Consider the following 20126-nt stretch of genomic DNA (forward strand, 5'->3'; position numbering starts at 1 on the left):
AGAATACCCCAGGAATGCTTAGAAGAACTTCTGTGTTGAGATTATCAGGTTTTTTCTCCATATGGATGGGTACAAATGGAGATTGATGGGAGGAGCTGCTATTGTAATGTACCCATTAAGATGAGTATTGCTTTGTTTCAATATGTAAGTTGCATTTTGAAGAAGATGTGAAGCTAGTTTAAACAAAATGAGATGTATAGATGCTTTATGTTCTCCTTTCTCTTCAGCTTCTGCTCAGCCCCATGTCATTTTGCAGGAAGGGGTTAGTAATTTGCAGGAATTACAGCACATATGGGTGCTGAAGGAAATGTCAGTCTTCACCCATGTTTTGAATGGAAACAGCAATATCTGACAAAAATACATTTAGTGAGAGGGGTGAGGAGAAGATAAATTGAAGAGTGCATTTTGATTTGAAACCTTTGGTTTGGCTTTGTTTGTCAGGCAGTGACACTGCTGTGGGACAGGGGAAGGCCACAGCTCCCTGTGCTGTTCCAGGTGGATTCAGAGATGCTCTGCAGGCTCTGACTGCAGCGCTCCCCTTGTCTCCCCTCCCTCCTCCTGCTGCTGCAAGGGAGGGAGATTCACTTGCTTAAACACATTTGGTGAAGGAAGGTTTTATGAATTGGCCAAGGCAGTCAATCAGTTTCATTTTTACTCTTATGGGTGGTGTCCTGTACAAAACAATATTCTGGACATTCGGCTGAAATGGGGGAAGTTAGATTTTTTTTTTTCCACTGGACATGTCATTTGCTTCAATCTGCATGCTATTTATATTTGTAAAGTTTAGTGTTTGTGATCTGTTTACTTTCTCACTCCAGCTCATTTGCAAGCTGACACAGGATGTTGCATTCTAGCTTGGGAAGCAATTTGATTTTGATACAAAAAGTAGATCGATTGCAATTCCCAGGATGAGAACAAGGTTACTAATTCTAGTGGATATCTCAGAGCCATTTCTTGGTAGTGAAAGGCTGTATCTTTTCTGCCACAGTAAATTCCATACATTTTAAGGTCTACACCTTATGCTTAGGTTAATGATATATTTTTTTTTTATTTTTGCCTCTTATGAATTCTTTGGAAAATGCCGATGTCTGTGTTGGACCACATCAATCAGTGCTAGATTTCTTGGCAGTGAAATGTTATTCATGCTGTGTACATAAGCTCCACATTGTCTTAAAGATTTTCAGGTAGCTGGGAAAGACAAGACAGGCATTTGTCTTGTCAAAGAAGCTTCCTATGTGATTTTAGCTGAGCTCTGGGTTTTGGAGCCTTAGCTCCAAACTTAGCATTTAAAGACTAGGCACACTTAAAAAAATTTAATTAGTATTTAGAATAAACGGTAGCATTAATTGCAGTCAGTTCTCTATAAAAGGAATGAACTACCACTTAATTGCATTTAAATACAATTATACAAGAAGATATAAAAATGTATCTTGATTAGAGAAAGAAATAGTTCAGGTTAATTCTTTTCTTTGGTAATGAGTGAAATTTATACAGAAAAATTGCATTATCCTGTGGAGCTGTCATTGGCTTCTTCCTGTAGCTGCTTCTCAGTCTTGAAATAGATATTCAAACACCCGTCTGTCATTTAAGCTTGGAATATTTTTCCTTCTCAGACAATAATTCTCTGCACCCAAAGTTGAAAGCCTTCCAGCTTTATGCTATCTCGGGTCTGTGGGGGTGCAGGTAGGAAGCAACTGTATAAGTTGGCAAGTATATTTCTTCATGGTATAGTTTGCAATCAAGTGAAAATGAAACAATTTCAGTTTTGGTTTGTTTTTATTTTTCTTTTTTACGAATGGTTCAAACCTTTGCTAAAAAAATTCCAAGTGCTAATCCAGGAGGGGGCAGGAAAGAAAGGACATGTGTCCCAAAGCCCTGTTAGGGAATGAAAGGTGCTGAACAGAATTATTTTCTGAAAGATTGAAACCTGGTGTGTTGTGTGAAGTCTAATTTTAGACCACATTATGCTGCAATATGGTATCAGACTCAAAGAGCAGCAGGTGTCAGAGAATCTGCTAGCTGACACTCCATGTTACAGCAGAAAAGCTTTATTAAATTCATTTTCTAAGCTGCAAATAGGACTCTGACATGGTGTGAAATTCAGCTAAACTGAACTTCTTCAGCTCCTGCTCTAGCATGTCATGGATTTTCTGTAATCGCCCACTGTGATCTGGCTAGCCCAAGTTTGGAAATGCTGGCTATTAGCCTTAGCAGGAAAATGCTTTGCTTTTAAGCACTGTGTGCTTCCCACCTGCAACCTAATGAATCCTCAAGGGGGTCTGAAATGAGACAAAACACAATCCTGAACCAAGTAAGAACAGGAAAATCTATTTCATGCCTTTCCTACAGGCGATGGGTCTAATTCACTGAGAAATATTTTGTGATGTGGCCAGGATTATCTGGATGAAACAACTATTTTTATTTTGAATGTCTGAAATATGGCCATATGCTAATTTCTATGGATGAGACGTTCTCGTGAAAATTTAAAAGGTTTTTCAGGGTAGAGAGAAAGAAAATATGTGGACACAACAGTGGCAAAGTTTTTTTTTTATTCATGCTTTCTATATCAGTGCTGTGAGCAGCTAAGCCACCTGGCACGGGAAGGGCTCTGTCACCGTGGGCTTCGTGCTGCCACCTCTCCTGCCCAAACAGGGCTGGGCTGTGTGTGCTGGCTGGTTTTGGCAGCCTGAGCTCTCCTGCCCCAAGCAGGGCTGTGTGTGCTGGGTGGTTTTGGCAGCCTGAGCTCTGTCTCACACCTTCGTGGTGCTTGCCCTGCAGTTCTGTACTTCTGCTTAAGCTAAAGGCTGCAGAGACTTGGCTTAGTGGCACACAGGCTCACAACGCCTTCCAGAGATGGATAGGAAAGAAGTGGGGAAAAAAAAAAGACTTGCAATGCTCCTAATTTTGACAGTGTGGTGCCCTGATTTACCTGTGGCTGTTGTGTAAGGGGAGCTCAGTGCCCATGGCAATAGTGACAGTGTTATCAGAAGAGTTGCCATTCATTTGGGGCTGTTCTGGTGGGGTTTAAGCATCCCTGAAGCGTTCAGAAGCCGCAGAGAAGATCAAAAAAGAACTGTCAAAGCTCTGAGCCTGTGGAGTTAATTTAGAGAGCTCCCCTCAGACAAAACAGTGTCAGGTAAAGATGGTGTTTTATACAGATCAGATGTGATCAGCTGGGCATTGCTGGCCATCTCAGGGAGCAGCAGAACACAATAAAAAGGAAATGTTCAGGCTGTGAGCTGAAGTGCTTTCTTTATTTTTGGGAGGGGAGGATTCTGCACTACCTCTCTTTTGAAGATGATTCCATGTCTAATCTCATAAAGAGTAAAGATATAAATAGATAAATAATTTATAATTGATGGGTTTTCTATTCACAGTTTGGGTCCTAGTCCTTGTTGGGAGTCTGAACTGTGCCTTTAGCTGTCAGGCTGCTTTGCTCAGAAAGCAGCAAAGGAATGTGGAAAGAAAAATTATGCAGGGAAGAACTGGAAAATTTAGGGTTTGCATGCAGACCCCCTTCACAGTCTGGCTGGTTGGTTTCTCCTACAAATTATGGGAGATCATGGTTTTGGGCAATGCAAGGTATTGTTTTCTATTTTCTCATTCAAATTCTCACCCAATAGCCTGATGATGCAAGTTGGACACTCACTGACTTGGACTGTCAGAGCTAAAAAAACCCCAAACTATCCCAAAGACCCTACACAAAATTTTCACAGTAGCTGATTTGATTTAGAAATGCCTGTCATGATGCATAGGAGGTGCAGCCAAGCAATGATCTGAGGCAAGGCTGGAAAATGAGCTCGTGGGTGGGCAGGTGCACTGGGATACCCAAAAGGTGTCTTTGGCTTTGTGAGTGGTACAAGGGCAGGAGTTGAGCTGTGTGGTGAACAGTTTGGATTTTGTTCCTGTGTGGAAGTAAGGCCTTGTCAGTTTGTGGGCAAACATAAGCAGTAAGTTTGTAAGAGTGCAAAAGCAATAAGATTGTAATAGTTCAAACCATTCAGCAAGACTTGGAAACTGCTTTCAGTGTAACTGTGTTGCTCCTGTTGTTGAATTAATAAATTTCTTTCTTTAAATGAACCTGAAATTCTAACCAAATCCTCAACTGAGGCTTTAAATATGAAGTTAAAAACAATATTTCTGGGTGAAGCCTTCAAATTCCTTTCTTTATATATCTTCATGAGGCTCTTGCTACACAAAATACATCGGGGTGCTTACAAGAAGTAATAGCCAAAAATGCCATGTAGGGGACTGTGCTACCACTTGATGTGTGCTGATAGGAAGGGTCTCTGCAGGACTGAGAGCAATAGCTGTATTTTCTTCCAAAAAGTAGGACCCTTTGTATTTGGGATAGGAGGTTTTTTTGTTCATAAGTTTTTACAAGAAAGCAAGATTTTGGACTGAGTGCTTCAACATTATCTTGGAGAAAGACAGCCCTAATTTAATTTCTGGCACTGCTGGTTTGAAAAGAAACCACCAATATCATAAAAATGTGTTTTCAGACCATGTTATGTGGAGGAAATCTGTGACTTCATCTCAAAGGTGACTTGTTAAGGAAACTTCAAAATTAGCTTTACCACTCCTTTTTGTTTTGTTTTTCCCTTTGGGTTTTAAAATGTTGTACAAAGGTCTGGGAAGCTTTGAATATTTCCAGATTTCGACTTGGAGTTTTTTTTGTTATATTTAAAAATAACACTAAGTCTGCTGTTGCTCTTTCCCTCCCCCTTTTTTTCCCTAGACAACTCCTTGGGGATTTCAAGGACAGGAAAATGAAATATGGCTCAGCGAGTCAGAGGCATTTAATTTTTAGAAGAATTTTCTATAAGCATTTGGATTCTACAGGTGTTAGTGCAAAAAGCAGGATATTGGACCTGGACCAGCCTGGCTTGACATTTCTTCTTTCATCTTCTTTTGCAGATATAATTGCGTGAGTTTTCATAGGTTTGGGTTTGGTTTTTTTTAGGATAGACAAATTATTGACTTTTTAATATAAAAATATTTTCCCTCCTCTATAATTTTTTTAGTACCTTCAGAAGTTTTTTATACATCACAGATAAGAGAAAAAAGTAATTATTTTTAAAAAAATAATTATTAAGAGAAGACTCCAGAAGCTCTAGGTTAAGAGCAAAAGTGAAATGAACAGAAAACCCACAACCTCCAGAATAAATAGAGATATTTGTGGCTTCCCAAGCTACAGCTTTGGTGTTGTGCAGGATCCAGTCCTGGGCAGTGATGCTATGGAAGGAAACCATTGCTGTGTGACTGACAGAGCTAAGGAAAGTTGGTTGTTTATGTGCAGCATGAACTTTACATTTAAAATCAGTTCTGAGTGGTGGCTTAACATGCAAATGTAGAGAAGTGAATGTCGTTTGCTGTCCCCAAGTCTCACAGCAGTGAGGAGCAGTCACTCCCAGTTACTCCTTGATTTTGGATCCTGCCAAGGGGGTGTGCACAGGAGGCTCCTGCTGGTCCCAATCTGCAGCTGGGTTTGAGGTGCCTGCTGAAAAGGTGCTGCCTGGGAGGTGTGTGTGAACAGAAATGCTCAGCTGGCTCAGAGCCTGCTTTCTGCTTGTGCCTTGAGGGACTGATGGAGAAAATGATGTCTGGGAGCAGACTGACACACAAAGCCCGTGGGTCATACCTGGCGGTCCCTCTGTGTTCTTTTGGCTGCCTGGTTGGGATGCTAACATAATGAATTTTAATTGAAAAAGAAAAATCTTTTGGTGGAAGCATATTCTCAGATGGGGGAAGGATAAATTGCAGAATAATTCATGGGCTATTTGCAGCTCTTGAGAATTCAGCTGATCTAAATAATGTATGTTTATACATACAAATTGTGTGTGTGTCCCTGCATATTTTAGATGTTTGATTGTTTCACATTAAGGAACAAGTGCCTACTGTAGAATACTGGAACACTTGCCATTTTAGTTTTAATTTTTTGCTACTATTATGAATCTCTCACAGATTTTCCTTGGGATATTTTTCATACCTGCAATTACTGCTGGCCTAAAACTATGCAGGCATGGCAGGCAGCATCTATTTAAATCCTGAAGAGCACCAGCAGAGACAGGGCAGTCATCATCATCCTCCAGCTAATTAGGGATAAGACAAGCTGGAAGATCTAGTGCTGCCTCCTTCTCTGCCTGCCTGTCTGGTGGGTTTGCTCCAGTGCAGGCTGAGCTGCAGGTCCCTCAGAGAGGATGAAATGGCATGATGGATTTGCAGTGCCTGGAGCTCTGGCTGCACTAATGACAGCGTGGTCCCAGTGTGCTGGCACAGCCAGGGCACAGCCTGGCAGCAGAGAGCCCTTTCCAGCTCATGCACACCTTGGCCTCTGACATACTCCTCCTTGTAAGTAAAGGAAGAGCTGCTCTCAGCTAGAAGGACAGAAAATTAACTAGTGTGCTTTTCAATGCATGTGCACATGTGTGCAAATGTCGTAAGAATCACTCACTGCTTTAAACTTAGCCTGGGAAGAGTTCAGCAGATGACAGCAAATGTTTGGACATGTAACTGAGCTCCTGGATGGTGACAATCCAGTCACTGGGAGGCCCAGGCTGCCCATGGTTTGCTTCTGTGGATGTGTTTAAACTTCGGGCAGTCAGTGACTCTGAAGGAACTCCTGAAGATGCAAGGGGATTTCACTGCACAGTCAGCTTGGAGGATTCCAGAGGCTGCTGCTGCTGTGTGCCAGCCCTCAGCCCTGTCTTCCAGTGCTGCCTGGCCTTGGCTGTGCTCCTCCTGCTCTGATCAGGGAGGACAGCACATTGCTCTCTAACTGTGTTGATCTGATAGCGTATCCAAGTAGAATATGTGACGAGTTTAAGAAAAATCATTAATTAATCGAAATTAAATGGAAAATCTGAAATAGGGATGAAATGAGATCTGGTGTTCTTCATGAGGACCTGCAGGTTACATGTGCTCTCTGAGAAGGCCTGAATGGAGCAATGATAAAGGATAAGCAGCTGGTGGGGAGCTCCCTTGTGCAGGGAGACTGCACATCCTGCTGCCCTGAGAACACAAACAGGGAAAGCTGCGCCATGCACTGAGCCTGAGGAGTCCAGAGTTGCAATGCAGGGGCAGAAACATTTGTGGGGGTTCAGGCTGCCTTTGGAGGATCAGGAAAGAGCCCTGCTATAGAGGTTTTGCTTGGCCAATGTTATAGGGATTCACAATTTATTGCACAGGTGGAAAACAAAGTGTACTCCTAGTGTAAAACACTGGGGTGAAATGTGGAAGCAGGGAGGCAGCTTTCTGAGGTACTTCAGTATTTTTAACAGTTTTGTTGGAGAAAGGGTTGAAGTCCAAATTTATGTTAATTTACTTCCATGTCAGGAACATTCCTAACTGTAAGGAATGAGTGAGGATGGGTGCTGGAGAGACCCCACTGGCAGGGCACGGGCAGGTGAGAGCTGTGGGTGCTGGTGGGGATCTCCAGCAGTGCCCAGCTGGGGCATGTCATGCACAAAGCACAGAAGAGGAGGATGAATAGAACAAACTGACTCTGGCGTGGAGGGAGGGGGAAAAGTGGAACTTGTTGGAAGAAACTGGTTTCAGGTAACTTCAGACTCAAGTATATGGGGTGAGGGTGACATCAGGCTAACAGGTGTGTGTCCTGGGAGCTGAGGTGGTGGAATGACACAACTCGTTTGAGGACAGCCATGGAGATGGACATCAGCCCTGTGGCAAGATGTTCAAGCCCCAGCGAGGCTGTACCTGTGAGCTCAGGGTGTTCATGTCACTGAGCATCCTCAGAGTGACTGGTTTTGGTCATTACTGATTTGAGCTGGATTCAAAGCAGCAGCCTAGAGGCAATAGCTGTGATTTTTACGGGGCATGATGGCTTATTTAAATGCAAAATTCTGGCAATAATGCCTTTATCTTAACACAGTAAACTATCAATAGCTGCCTCTTAAATAGCCTTGTATTTTAAACAAGATATTGCTAGTAACCAGCATTTACTATTAAGTGTAAACAAGTCCCAGAAGCACTGCCAGATCTGTGGTTTTTTCTAATCTGCATAGCTATTAAAACTCCTTTTTTGCAATGCTGGCTTTGCAAATGCTGGCCACATTTTAGGGTTGTATTTCTGTCACCACTGCTGCTCCTCACAGGTGCAGAGTTGCTTCCCAGAGATGGGTTTGCCACAGCACTCCTTGAATTCACCTACGTGGTACCAGCACTGCCAGGGCCCCACGAGGTCCCAGCCTGAGTGCTGGCTGTGGCTGTGTGCAGATTGCACACAGAGTTCAACTACCAGATGGGGGACACTAAATCTGCTTTGTCTAGCCAAGAGCTGGCAGACAGAGCACCACTGCTGCTGTCAGCCAGAGAAATACTGAAAATTGCTCAATCACCATAATTCATGGAGCTCTGTGGCAGGTCTGCAGCCCCGTGGGGCACTGGGGGAGTGCCAGGTCAGCCATGGAGCCGTGTGAGCCCTGCTCCCCTGCTTGGAGGACACAGTGCCTGCTGCTGCCCAAGTGTGGTGGCTCTTGCAGAGGTACTTTCAAGGGGAAAATACTGTGAATGAGACTATTGCTCAGTAATTCTTGCTTTGTTTGCAGAGAGGGGTCATGGCTAAGAGCTCTGTCCCTGATCCCTTTTATGATGTTGCCTTAAAGCACTCTGAGGACCACAGAGATACTGGGCTGCCCCCACCTTTCCTACCATCCCTGCTTGCCATAAACTACAGACTCAAGGTGAGGGAGAAATAGCAAACAAGTTTAAATCTTTATGGGCAGAGCTGGGCAAATACTCTGGCAAGTCTCAATCATTCTTTCAAACAGTGAGAGGTTTAATCTGTGGTATTGTATTTCCAGCCCTTATTTGCTCTTCATGCTCTGTAGCAGTGGGGTTTCCAGCAAGAGAGCCTTGAGCAAATGGAGCCTTCAAAGGTCCTGGCAGCAGTGAGCAGTGCTGCAAGCTGTGGAAATGGGCAGCCTCATGGTGCTGAGCAAAGTGGGCACTTGTGTGGTGTGTTCAAGTGTCCAGCTGAAACATCCTCTTGGGTCAAAGAGTGGAATAAGGGGCTGACTCTGAAAAGCAAGCACCTGGTGTGCAAAGGGGAACAGCTCATCAGCATCAGTGGCCCTGCGCTGGTGACAAGGTCAAATCAGTGCAGACCAAACCTTGAATCAATTAAAAATAATTAAACTTCAACTTTTCAATCAGTAAGCAAGAGCATACTGTACTTTTGTACAGGTCTGCCTGGTATTTTTTGTCTCAAGCTGTAAATTATGTAACCTGGTAGCTCCTTCTCTAGGCCTGAATTCTCTTGGAGATATTTCCCAGCATATAAGTGTAGGGGTGTCAATGTTTGTAAACATGCAGGTAAATCTGCATATATGTGTTTGCATTTCAGTGCAGCCCTGCTAATGTCTAGCAAAACTGTTTTTTAGTGTACTGTATGGAATATGTCTTGCAAATACCCTTAAAGGTTCGATTACAGAGTCAATTCAGTAGCTCTTAGTAATGAAACATAAATGCAACTTTACATTTTTGCCAGCTGGCTCAGGTAATATGCTCTCATCATCTACAGAAGCACAGCATTTTTCAATTCTCTGGCTGAATATTAAAATCCAAAATTAGACTGTAATTACCAAAGGGTTTGATGGCAGTCTGTAGCCAGACCAAGGAGGGCTCCTCCCTCCTGTGTGTCCTGCAGGAGCTCTGTTCTGAAGCCCAGATCTGCAGCTCATCACATCTGCTCAGGTGGGGCAGACAGCTGTCAAGAAATCTGTGTTTTTGCAGTACCAGCAGGAAACTGGTCAGGAGATTTCATCAGCTGCTTGATTTATATAAATGAATGTAGATTTCTGTGCCTTAGTTCAAGGCAATAGTTTTGAATCTGTTTTGACTTTGTTTTTTCCACTTCTGTCAATGGCAGCAGCTACTGGTTTTGACCACATCTATATTTCTAGACCTTGTGGGTATGTAATATTTTTATCTGGTCCTGTGTCCATCCCTACAAACAGTGTGGTTTTCTATCTTTCTGCCACCTACATGTCATACCAACATTTTCCATAATGTAATCCTCTACTCGATGCCATAACAGAGGTACACAGTGATGTACTGTCAGTAGCAGTCCAGAGAACAATAGACTACTGCCATGTTAATAGAATATTTCAGCGAATAGACTGGTAGTACAGTGTATTTTATTAGGTGATTTATTTCTGTTAGTGGCCACTGGGTGGAGGAAAAACTGAAAAAGCTGAGAGCAGGAGCACAGCCTGAAGTGGCCTGATTTCCAGGGCATTCAGGGCTCCTGCAAGCCCTCCTGTTTTGCTGACAATGCACAGCTGCTCCTGAAAAATCAGAGGATTTCTTTAGGTGCCTGATTTTGAAATATGGGACTGGGCTTGTGATAATTCCAAGGTGCAGTTTAGCAAAAAGTCAGGAAACAATAAGTGGTGACTGAGCGAGTGAAGCTTGGGCAGTGTGAGCTTGGCATGCTGAGCCAGCAGCAGCGGGAACAGGGCTTGGAAGGGGCTCTTCAGGAGGTGCTTGCTAAGAAAAGGCAACACTTATGCTTGCTTTTTCTTTATAATTCTCTTCCCTATTATTTTAACATCTAGGGAGCAGAGGATTTGCAAAAATCAGTGGGAATGTAACTTGGACGTACAAATACATTTGCTGACTGCGGGATGTATTGCATCTAGAAATTAACTGTGGGCACAATAATTTAAAATCCTGTTCCTTTTGATCCCTCCTGTTGTATGTTAATCTGAGGTCATATGCAGGAAATCGCTGTTTCTAGCCTAGTTTCCTCACTCTCCTGCAGGCTGGGGATGAGACTAGCCCCTTAAGTTGCTGCTAACACTTCTGCAGCATGGGCTTAAAATGAAAATGAAGCAGTTGCTTGGAAACCCTCCTCCTCTTTGTGCCACTTATTTTACTTTCTCAAGATGTCTTTTTCCAGACTATTAATTGTAAGTGGCAAAAATATTACAGGCGGAGCTGCTGGTGTCTCTTACTGTGAAGATTGTGTAACAAGCCCCTGGTTTGATTGGCATATGCTTTGCCAGACTTGAACCCTTTTGAACAAAATTCGGAGGGAATTTGCTGTGCTAAGTAACTCCCTAAACTCTTTAGGAAGATTTAATCCAAACTGATGCTTGAGAATAGATGTAGAGAACAATACGCTGGCAAAAAATGGGGTGAACTTTAAAAAGGTAAAATATCTCCATGCTTTGAAGCAAGAATCTGAAATTTGGTGGAGAGGGATTGTCTGGCTCTTTACTCAGGGATATTTTTCTTGCCCTTTCTAATCTATGAACATTTGGTTCAGGTTGTAGGCATTTCCTTAACTTATAATTTGCACATGTTGCATAGGGACAGCTTTGGTGCATTTAGCAGCTAAAACCAGAACCCATTTCAGCCACACTCTGGACCGAGCTGGAGTCAGCCCTCCAGGGGTTATACCTTATTGAAGGGATATGCAGAAAGTGGATAAACTATGTGCCAAGAAATCCTAATTCTAACATCTCTTAAATTGCGAGTACTTCGCTTTGCAGCCTTAATGTTCTTACTGGGTAGTTTTCTTGTGCAAAATATATATTTTTAAATTGGGCAATTTAAGCATCAACTGCATATATCTTAAAATTTCTGCAGTATAAGAATCTGATTCTTTTTCCATACAATTCTATTACTGTCAGTCTGTTGGGAATGGAATGGGCATGGGATCCTATATCTTTAATAAGGGGGATGTCAGTGCCAAAGGCTGTGTGTAAAATTTAAAGTGTATGGATCCATAAAATGCCTCAGGGTTATCCCTGCTATCTGTAGGAAACAGTCCTACAGAGGATACTCTGGGACTGGATAACACTGGGAAGACAGCTTTCCTGACACTGGATCAGTGATTTATTTTATTTTGGAAGTCTCTTCTGAGCAGTAGGGTGGGGGCAAGATAACTCTGGAGGGTTTAGCAGCATGAGATCTCTTATGCAACTAAGCAAATAGCTGGGCAGTCTGGTTACACAGAGTTTCAAAATACACCAAGCATGCAAAATGCTCTTTGTTTCAGTGGTGTACAGAATACGACACATACCTTAAAATTTTTAAGTGGGAAAAAATATTGGTGGGAAACCCTGAATTGTGGGAAATGTTTGCCTCTATATTTTTGGATGTTGCTACAAACCATGTTGCCCATCCATGTGGTAATGCTAGTGCAGTGTAATTGGGTGTTTGGAAACACAGAAAGATTATTTTGTGTTCAGCAGCCTCTTCAGTCTTTCTGGGTCTTGTATTTCTTAAATAAGGGTGGGATGATGGGTGTGTGTAGGCTAATGGGGCCACAAGACATCTTTTGGATAGAACCAAGGGGGATGTGGGGCAGAAAAAGGATCATACACGTTTGGGATTTTTTTGAGTGTGAAACCTGGTTTAAAATGGACTTATTGCTCTATAGTCCACAAAGGTCTACCATCCACCTGAGCTGCTTGGACCTTCTTTTTTCACCTGAAAATTTAGTTTACAGTTTGAAGACTTTGGTGATTTTTGAAGGTTTTAAGCATCTGGAAATCCTGGAGATGCAGTCCCTTGCATGGACTGTGTGCCCAGGCAGCTCTACATGGCCTGGAGACCCATTTTGCTGAGTCTGCTCTGCCCAGAGCATCTGGACCTGCTCCTCCCCAGGATGTCCTGGTTTGAGGGGCTGCAGCCCAGGCCCTCCAGCCTGAACTGACACAGATGCTACAGCTCAAATTTCCATATCACAGAAAGCTGGCAGGACTACACATCAGCAGTGCTAAAATATGGCTGAAAGCTGTGTGCATCCATCGGGATCTGTGTGCTAGCATCCCCTCACTCAGCAGGGGTGTGATGAGTTCTTCATTAATATTAGCTCTGGAAGGAGCAGATGGTGCCAAGATCTTGCACCTCAGAGCCAGAATTAGAGTTTGGAGCCAGCTGCATCATTTTCATTAGCTCGAGTTTCACAGGCCCCTTCTAGCCTTCATTTACCTTTGTAAGTGGGATGAGAGTGCCAGCTCAATGAACTGATGTGTTAAACATGAATAACATGTTGAATGATTATCCTAAGCAGCAGTACTGACTGATGAGGTAGTGCCACGTTCCCAGCCTCTCTCTAGCTGATGGCATATGTTGCTTTCACCAATAAAATCTGTAGACTCAAGAAAACTGGCTCTCAAGTTGCCTGGAGAAAGCCATAAGCTGCATCAGGAATGTTCAAGGGCTGGATGGCAGGGAAACCTCTGGCAGCTCTACATAACTGCTACTTGGATGGTGAGACTCTCGAGGAGAGGCAACTGGGAAAAATAAATGAGATCAATATTTTGTACTTTTGTGTATTAAATTGGTGAATGCTGCATTGGCAGAGACAGGTTTCATAACACTCTGTGATAGTAGAACAGAAGAATTTTTTAATGCTGTAAAGGTCAAGGATTAAATGAAGATGTCTAAATGAAGGTAAAGATACTGTGGTGAACCAGTACAGTGGAAACCTTACAGGGAGTGCAGAAAAGAAGACGAGAAATCAGAGGATCTTGTTGGAAATTACTTAAAGGCTGATAAAATAGAAATCGCAGCTTCAGGTTGTAGTGGTGTGGTAGGGATTCCATAGGCTGATTCAATTAACTTTACTCTGCTTAAGCTCACCAGGAATGTGTTCAGACACATGACTGAAGATTCAGTGTGTGAACCTCCACCAACAGCAAATGGAATTTTGAACATTTGCCTTAAATAATGCAGCATGTCCTTTGCTTCCCAATGTATTCTAATCTGCTTTAAAACACAGATGGATCATCTCAATACAAACTTGAAATGGCCTGTTCATGGCAAAATAATTTCACTCTGAGAAAGGATATATCCATGTGAGTGTAGGTTCATTTGTCTAGCTGTTCCAACTCTGGCATAGAGCTCCTCTTTTCCAGGATCTGATCTGCATACAGAAGTCAATGGGAACATTGCTTTCAGCTTGGCAGGGGCTGTAAGCAGTACTGACAGAGATTATTGCTCTTGCTACACTGTAAATTTGGACAAGCTAGCTAAACAGTGCAGTCTTTTAAGTGGATGGTTGTGAAAGGTTTTTAAATCTTGTCTATTGTCCATTAATGACTTTTCCCTGTTTGTTTTTTTTTTTTGTTGATCCAGTGGGTTTGATGCAAATGCAGTGAAACCATCCGGGAATACAAAAAAGTATCAGAAAATAACTTTCAGAACACTTAAAAAGGACTCTCTAAGACTTTAGTTAGCTATAAAGGGCTCTTATGGTAGCATTTATTTTTTTAAAAAGGGACTTGTTGATTATTACTGTGCCTAGATTTAGCAGAGTGTAATTTATTCCTTTCCCTAACAACTGGCAATTAAACACAAAAGGTGAAATGCATCCCACTGAAGTGAAGGGCACAACTCCCACTGTCTTTGGTGGGACCAGGAATTCACCCAAAGTATTCATGGAGAAATACTTTGAACACAAAGCTATAAGCTATGCCTTGTGGCTGTAAAGAGCTTTTATTAAGCTCACAGCTCCAGATATTCACGTGATGCATTTGTGTGGTCTTTGCTGCACTGCTGTTTTCCCAACTACTAAAGGGCACGTACAACTCATAGTAAAAGGGGAATTGATGGCTCTGTGTACATATTTCTTACAGGCAACAGGTACTCCAGGTACCAGCCTGTGTCTGGTGTAAGGAGGAGAATATACTCCTCTGGTAGGAGAGGAAAATCTCCTCTCAGCCTGTACTTCTTTTTCCTGGGCCAAGGGAGGGCTTAGAGCTGGCTCCAGCAGGTTTCTGCTCCAGCATTAGTCACTAGGATCGACTGACACTGTGACCACCTTAACCAGTGGGTCCATGAATCGAGACTGGCTGGTACCCACCCCCCCAGATAGGTACTCACCTGCCAGCACAACAGCTTACTCTGATAGTCGCTTTAAAAAATGAGCCCCAGCCATAGCACTTCTTGCTTGCTGGTGCTTCATTCAGAAAAGACTATTGACCTCATTAGTAAACTAAAAAATGTCTAGAAACATAAAAAATATAATTTTTAGGATGAGAGGGAGGAGGAGAGTACTTGAGGCAATTATTATTTTGGTTCAAATTCTGCTCTGATAGCAGTCTCATAGAACTCCACCATGCTTGCCTGCTGCAAGGTCTGCCAGGGGGCTTTCAGCCATCAGGGTCTCATGAGGAGAGAAGGAGGACAAAAGAATTCACTAGAAGGAAATAAAACACAGTTGAATGGGAATGGCACAACCACTGCTCCTAAAACCTGGGAGCTCTGGGGATCTCTTGGCTGGTCACTCAGAGATGTTGCTCACTGTGGGAGTGGAGTGAGCCAGTAAAGAGAAAAAGAAATGTTTAGCAGCAACAAAGCTGAACACACTTGTTTCACCCCAGAGCTGTACTGCAGCCTCCTTCTCAAGACAGAGAAGAGTGTGATGAATGTAAAACCTGCCTGCACAGATCCCCTCCTGAAGGGCATTACATCTGCACTGCACGGGGAAGGTATTTACATCTTTAAGCAGTGATCATTGTCCAGTGTGGTTTAGTTCCAGCAGATGAAACTCCCACAAAAACAGTTTCTGCTGGATCTCACCAAATAAGCCAGATAGGTTTGTGGCTGGCTGGGGAAAGCAACGTTTGCCAGTGTGCTTTGTATGAACAAAGGAGGGTCCAAAATGGGAGAAATGACAGCTTTCTGCTGATGCTTCTCCTAAGGGCATCTTTCCTCTCAGTTTCAAATGCCAGTAACTTGGAAGTCCTTTCTTTGCTCCATCTGATAGAGTGAAATGAAACCCCATGGTGGTATGAATGAGTGTGTGGGGCTGTTCCTGGACACCACAAACCCCATATTATACCTGCATGCAGGTGAAGGGATGTTGGTCATGAGACAGGACAACAGATTCCCTTCTCCCCCTTGTATGCGTTGCATGCCCTGCTGATTGTTAAAGACATTCAGGTTTAATATTCATTCACACTACAGCTGCATTTGGGCTATAGTGGCATGAGGGCTCAGGCTCTGTGACTTTTGTCTTTTTTTTCTCATGTAATTGGCATGAAGATTGACTTGAAGAGCTTCTTCTGTCAGAAGCCAGAGGATCACTGAGCACACACTGCAGCTTTTTGTGTTTAAAGGTAGATCTGCTTCACGAAATCCACATAAAGAAGTCACCATTTATAGAGGAATATTAATAAAGGGTTTTTGTGTTTCTGAATCATACTCTATATATTGTGGCTGTTTAAGAGGTTTCCTGTAGGAAAGGGCAGGTAGGATACATGTGGTGGGTTGGCCCTGGCTGGATGCAGGTACCCACCAGAGTTGCTCTATCTCTCCCCTCCTCAGCTGGACAGAGGAGAGAAAATAGAGCAAAAGGCTCATGGACCAAGATAAGGGCAATAGCTGGGAGAGATAACAGGCAAAACATCCAGTAGACAATGTTAAAGAGTAGAATGATTATGGGGAGTTGTTGGTGTTCTACTTGTGGTGGAGGGATGAGTTGTGTCACTTGCCCACTTGCATCCTGTGTTACATCACTTTGATTTTAGTGTAGGAAATTCTTTTTTGTTGATGTGAGTGAAGATTGTGTGATGAATGTGGATTTCAATGATAATTCTCAGTATTTTATGGAGGTGAGGGGTGGAATGTATTGGGTCTATGAGGCAGCGTTTTGTGGTGGGGAGGCTACAGGAGTGGCTTCTGCCAAAAGGGAGGAGTGAGGGAAGGTGACTTTATGATTCAGTTTTGTTTCTCATTATACTATTCTGATTTGATTGGTAATAAATTAAATAAATTTTTCCTCAAGTTGAGTCCATTTTGGTCATGATGGTAATTGCTGAATGATCTCCCTGTCCTTGTCTCAGCCCAGGAGCCTTTAGTTGTATTTTCTGCTCCCTGTGCAACTGATGAGGAGTGACAGCATTGCTTCAGTGGGCAACCAGGGTCCAGACAGAGTCAACCCCCACAAGACAATAACAGGTTTTTCATTTAGTATAATATTAAAAGCATACAGTATATCTGTACAGAGCTGAAAAATGGTGTTTTTGTGATATAGTCAAGGGAGTAAAACAGGGAGAAAATTTATTTCTATCTAGCACAATTTGAAATATGCATCCACTTCAGGTTTTGTTAACAATGTCCTTAATTTGCAGTGTGTCATAGGAGGGCAGCATTAGTTATTGTAATGCTGTATTTATGATGTTATCAGGAGCAGAGCTGTAATACAGTTTTCACCACAGAGCAGAACTCAGATTACTGAGGATTTAACATGGAAGTTCAATAACAATCATTTAATATGTACTATGTACAATGAGAATGATAATTTTTTTCTTTCAGCAGGAAATAATTGTGTTGGATCATTAAGCCCTGTTCTCCTATCCTGTTCCCCATTTAGAAAATAATTATACCTAGAGGTCCATATCGTTCTGTGGTTTCATTCTATGCAGTTGCACTGGCTTTAGTGTTGTGACACTGATTTATGTCAGGAAACCATCGAGCCCAGATGTCAAACACAGTATCTTTATGTGGCCACAAAAGTCATGGAAGAAACCATATCAGGATATCAAAGGTATTGACTGTATTTTCATATATTTTGGCAAAAATGGAAACTGGAGGATTGCAGGTAAAGTGTATTTACTTTATGGTCTTTGACTTCTAACTTCTGGTTCAGTGCAAACTCAGAGACTAAAATTTCATAGATTTCTGGAACTTTTTCCGAGTTAATTTATTGCTCCAGATATGTGCTGAATTAACAGCCTGGAGAGTAAAGCCTTTTAATTTGTGTGGATTTCAAGGTTCCCACACAGAGCCTGATTGTTTCCATTTTTGGGAAGGGATACTCTCTCTTTGTCCCTTGTACAGTCCCAGGCTTGCTGATGATGCTCAATAAATAATCATAAATAACTACGAAGTCTAACGGGATCTGTGCAGCTGTCTTGGACAGGGCTTGGAGGATGAGACCCACCCTATTCGTGTCCCAGTGCTGCTGCACCTCTCCTGGCTGCTCATCCTGCACTTTCTGCCCATGGACCACAAGAGCAGCTGCTGGCCCATGCCTGGTTCTGTCAGGACTCTGTAGCCTGCTCCTTTTTTCTTTTCTCTGACAGATTTAGGAATTTGCACCTAAAAGGAAGGCGTTGCTTTTGGCCTGCTGCTAAAAGTAATTTTTAATCATCCCTTCTGGGGTCAGGCAGCTTATTCTACACCTGAAGCTGGATGTTTCTTGATCACAGAGCTGCCACCACAGGTATTTCTCCAAGTACTTGATATGAACTAAAGAAAGAAGGAATTGGAATGTGGAAAATTTCTCAAGCTCAGTATGACAAAAAAATTGGAGCTGTTAAGAGTCAGGAAATTTTCCCATCTAGTTTCCACACAGACTTAAGGATCAACTCTGGGCAGGTTGGTGAGCCAGAGTAAAAACACCAGGGAGTACTCTGCTCCTGTGAGGTGTCGGCCCAAATGTTGATACCTGGTGTCACCATAGGATGGTAGCACCTTGCAGGAAACACACACATCTTGCAGGATTGGTCTGCAAAGTCTTTCCCCACCCAGTAAATTGTCTGGATGTACTCAGTGAGTAGAGCAACAGTCTTCAAGTGCCTTATATAGAGGACTAATGTTGGCATTGACTGAGCTGTATGGCTTTGCTTTTAATACTAAAGTCAGGATGTGAGAGAAATGTGAAAAAAGCTGAGCCAGGTTTTTGCCCTTTGAAGACAGAGAAAGGTCTGTGCAATAAGCTACCCTTTATACCAGGCTAAAAAGAAATCATTCTTTCTTATTGTTGTCAAATTGGCCCAAAGTATCACTGTGAATACATCTGGCTGTTTCCAGTTGCCTTTAACTGAACTAGATACTGAATATTTGAGTTCTTTATAAACACAAGATGAAATTATCATGATTTTCCAGAAGGCTCACAATGCAGTATAAACAATTCAATTGAAGTAAAGTATTTATTAATAATGTCTGAAACACTGTAAAGATTATTTCCTTGTCTGAATCTACAAAATGCCACAATATCTGCCTTCACAGGAACAATCCATTCCTGGCTCACAGGCACTTCCTATGGGAAGCAAAGGGCTGTTCCTTACAGCATTCAGTATCCAGTGTCTGCTGGTTCTGGGGATGGTGACTTGTGATAGTTGTTGGTATCTTATTTATCCATGGCCAGAAAAACAGACATTAAACTTTCAAGTCCATTACCAGGACTTGGGCTCGTGTGCTGAACTGATTGAACTGCTGCATTATTAGAGATGGTGTTCTTCAGATAAAATAAGGGAGAATTTTAAACTCACTTCAATTACATCTCCACCTGCAAAGAATTGCCTCGTTTCTCTATTATTAATGAAGTTCCAGATTACTTTTTCCTCATTTTCTCCCCTCTGTTCATTCAACCTCCCACCCATTGCCCTGCCAGCTCAGCATACTTTTGATTAACTGGAAAAGATTTTATCTGTCTCTAATGTTAAGCTGGTCTGTCTCTTGGCCCTTGTGGGAATCTTGTGGGAATGAAAAAATCCAGTGGCATTACAAAAGGAACCATGAAGACTCCTAATGTCATCCTGTTCAGCATTCCCCTTCTTAGTAAAACAAGCTTTAATATTCAGGACATTGAATAAGCTGTAGGGAGTGCCAAATTCTTGCTTGTATACTTGTTGCATTGCCAAAGTCTCTTTGGCTTTCCAGCAGGGATGCACAATAGTAGAAATGAGTAAAGTGAAATGCCAGATCCAGCTCTGATCAAGCTCTGGAGGAGTTTTTATTTAGATTTGAACTTTCTCACACCCATTGCTATGCAATAGTTGCTGGTGCTTGGTGGCTTGCCACAGCGTGAATATCATATACTGGAATGTGTTTAGCTTTAAGGATTACCTGGGAAAAAGCCTTTTCAGTTGTAGTGCTTTAAAAGGTCTGTTTCAACTCCATCTTCCCTCACCCCTCCTCCCTTGCCTTTTAACACCTGCATGTGAATATAATAAAGTGCAGATTGGAGCTGGTCATTTACAGAGGAGGAAGAGCCCTGGCGTGGTAATTGAGATGTTACTGCCTGCCTCTATGGCACATATTAGCTGAATAAAACATGCAGTCAATAAAGTGAAACAAAACAATTAAACTAAGCCCTTTGGTGCTCTATTATAGGGTGTTATGCAACATAGAAACCTGCA

The 20126-nt window shown here is 42.5% G+C and overlaps 1 long non-coding RNA gene across 3 annotated transcripts in view; it reads left to right on the plus strand.

The window, feature by feature from the left end:
• LOC148222245 (uncharacterized) overlaps positions 1-20126 on the plus strand; it is a 233191-nt gene that overhangs the window by 14285 nt on the left and 198780 nt on the right. The window lies entirely within an intron of this gene.

The sequence above is a fragment of the Sturnus vulgaris genome, chromosome 13 (genome assembly GCF_052056855.1).
Source record: "Sturnus vulgaris isolate bStuVul1 chromosome 13, bStuVul1.hap1, whole genome shotgun sequence".
Taxonomy (NCBI): domain Eukaryota; kingdom Metazoa; phylum Chordata; class Aves; order Passeriformes; family Sturnidae; genus Sturnus; species Sturnus vulgaris.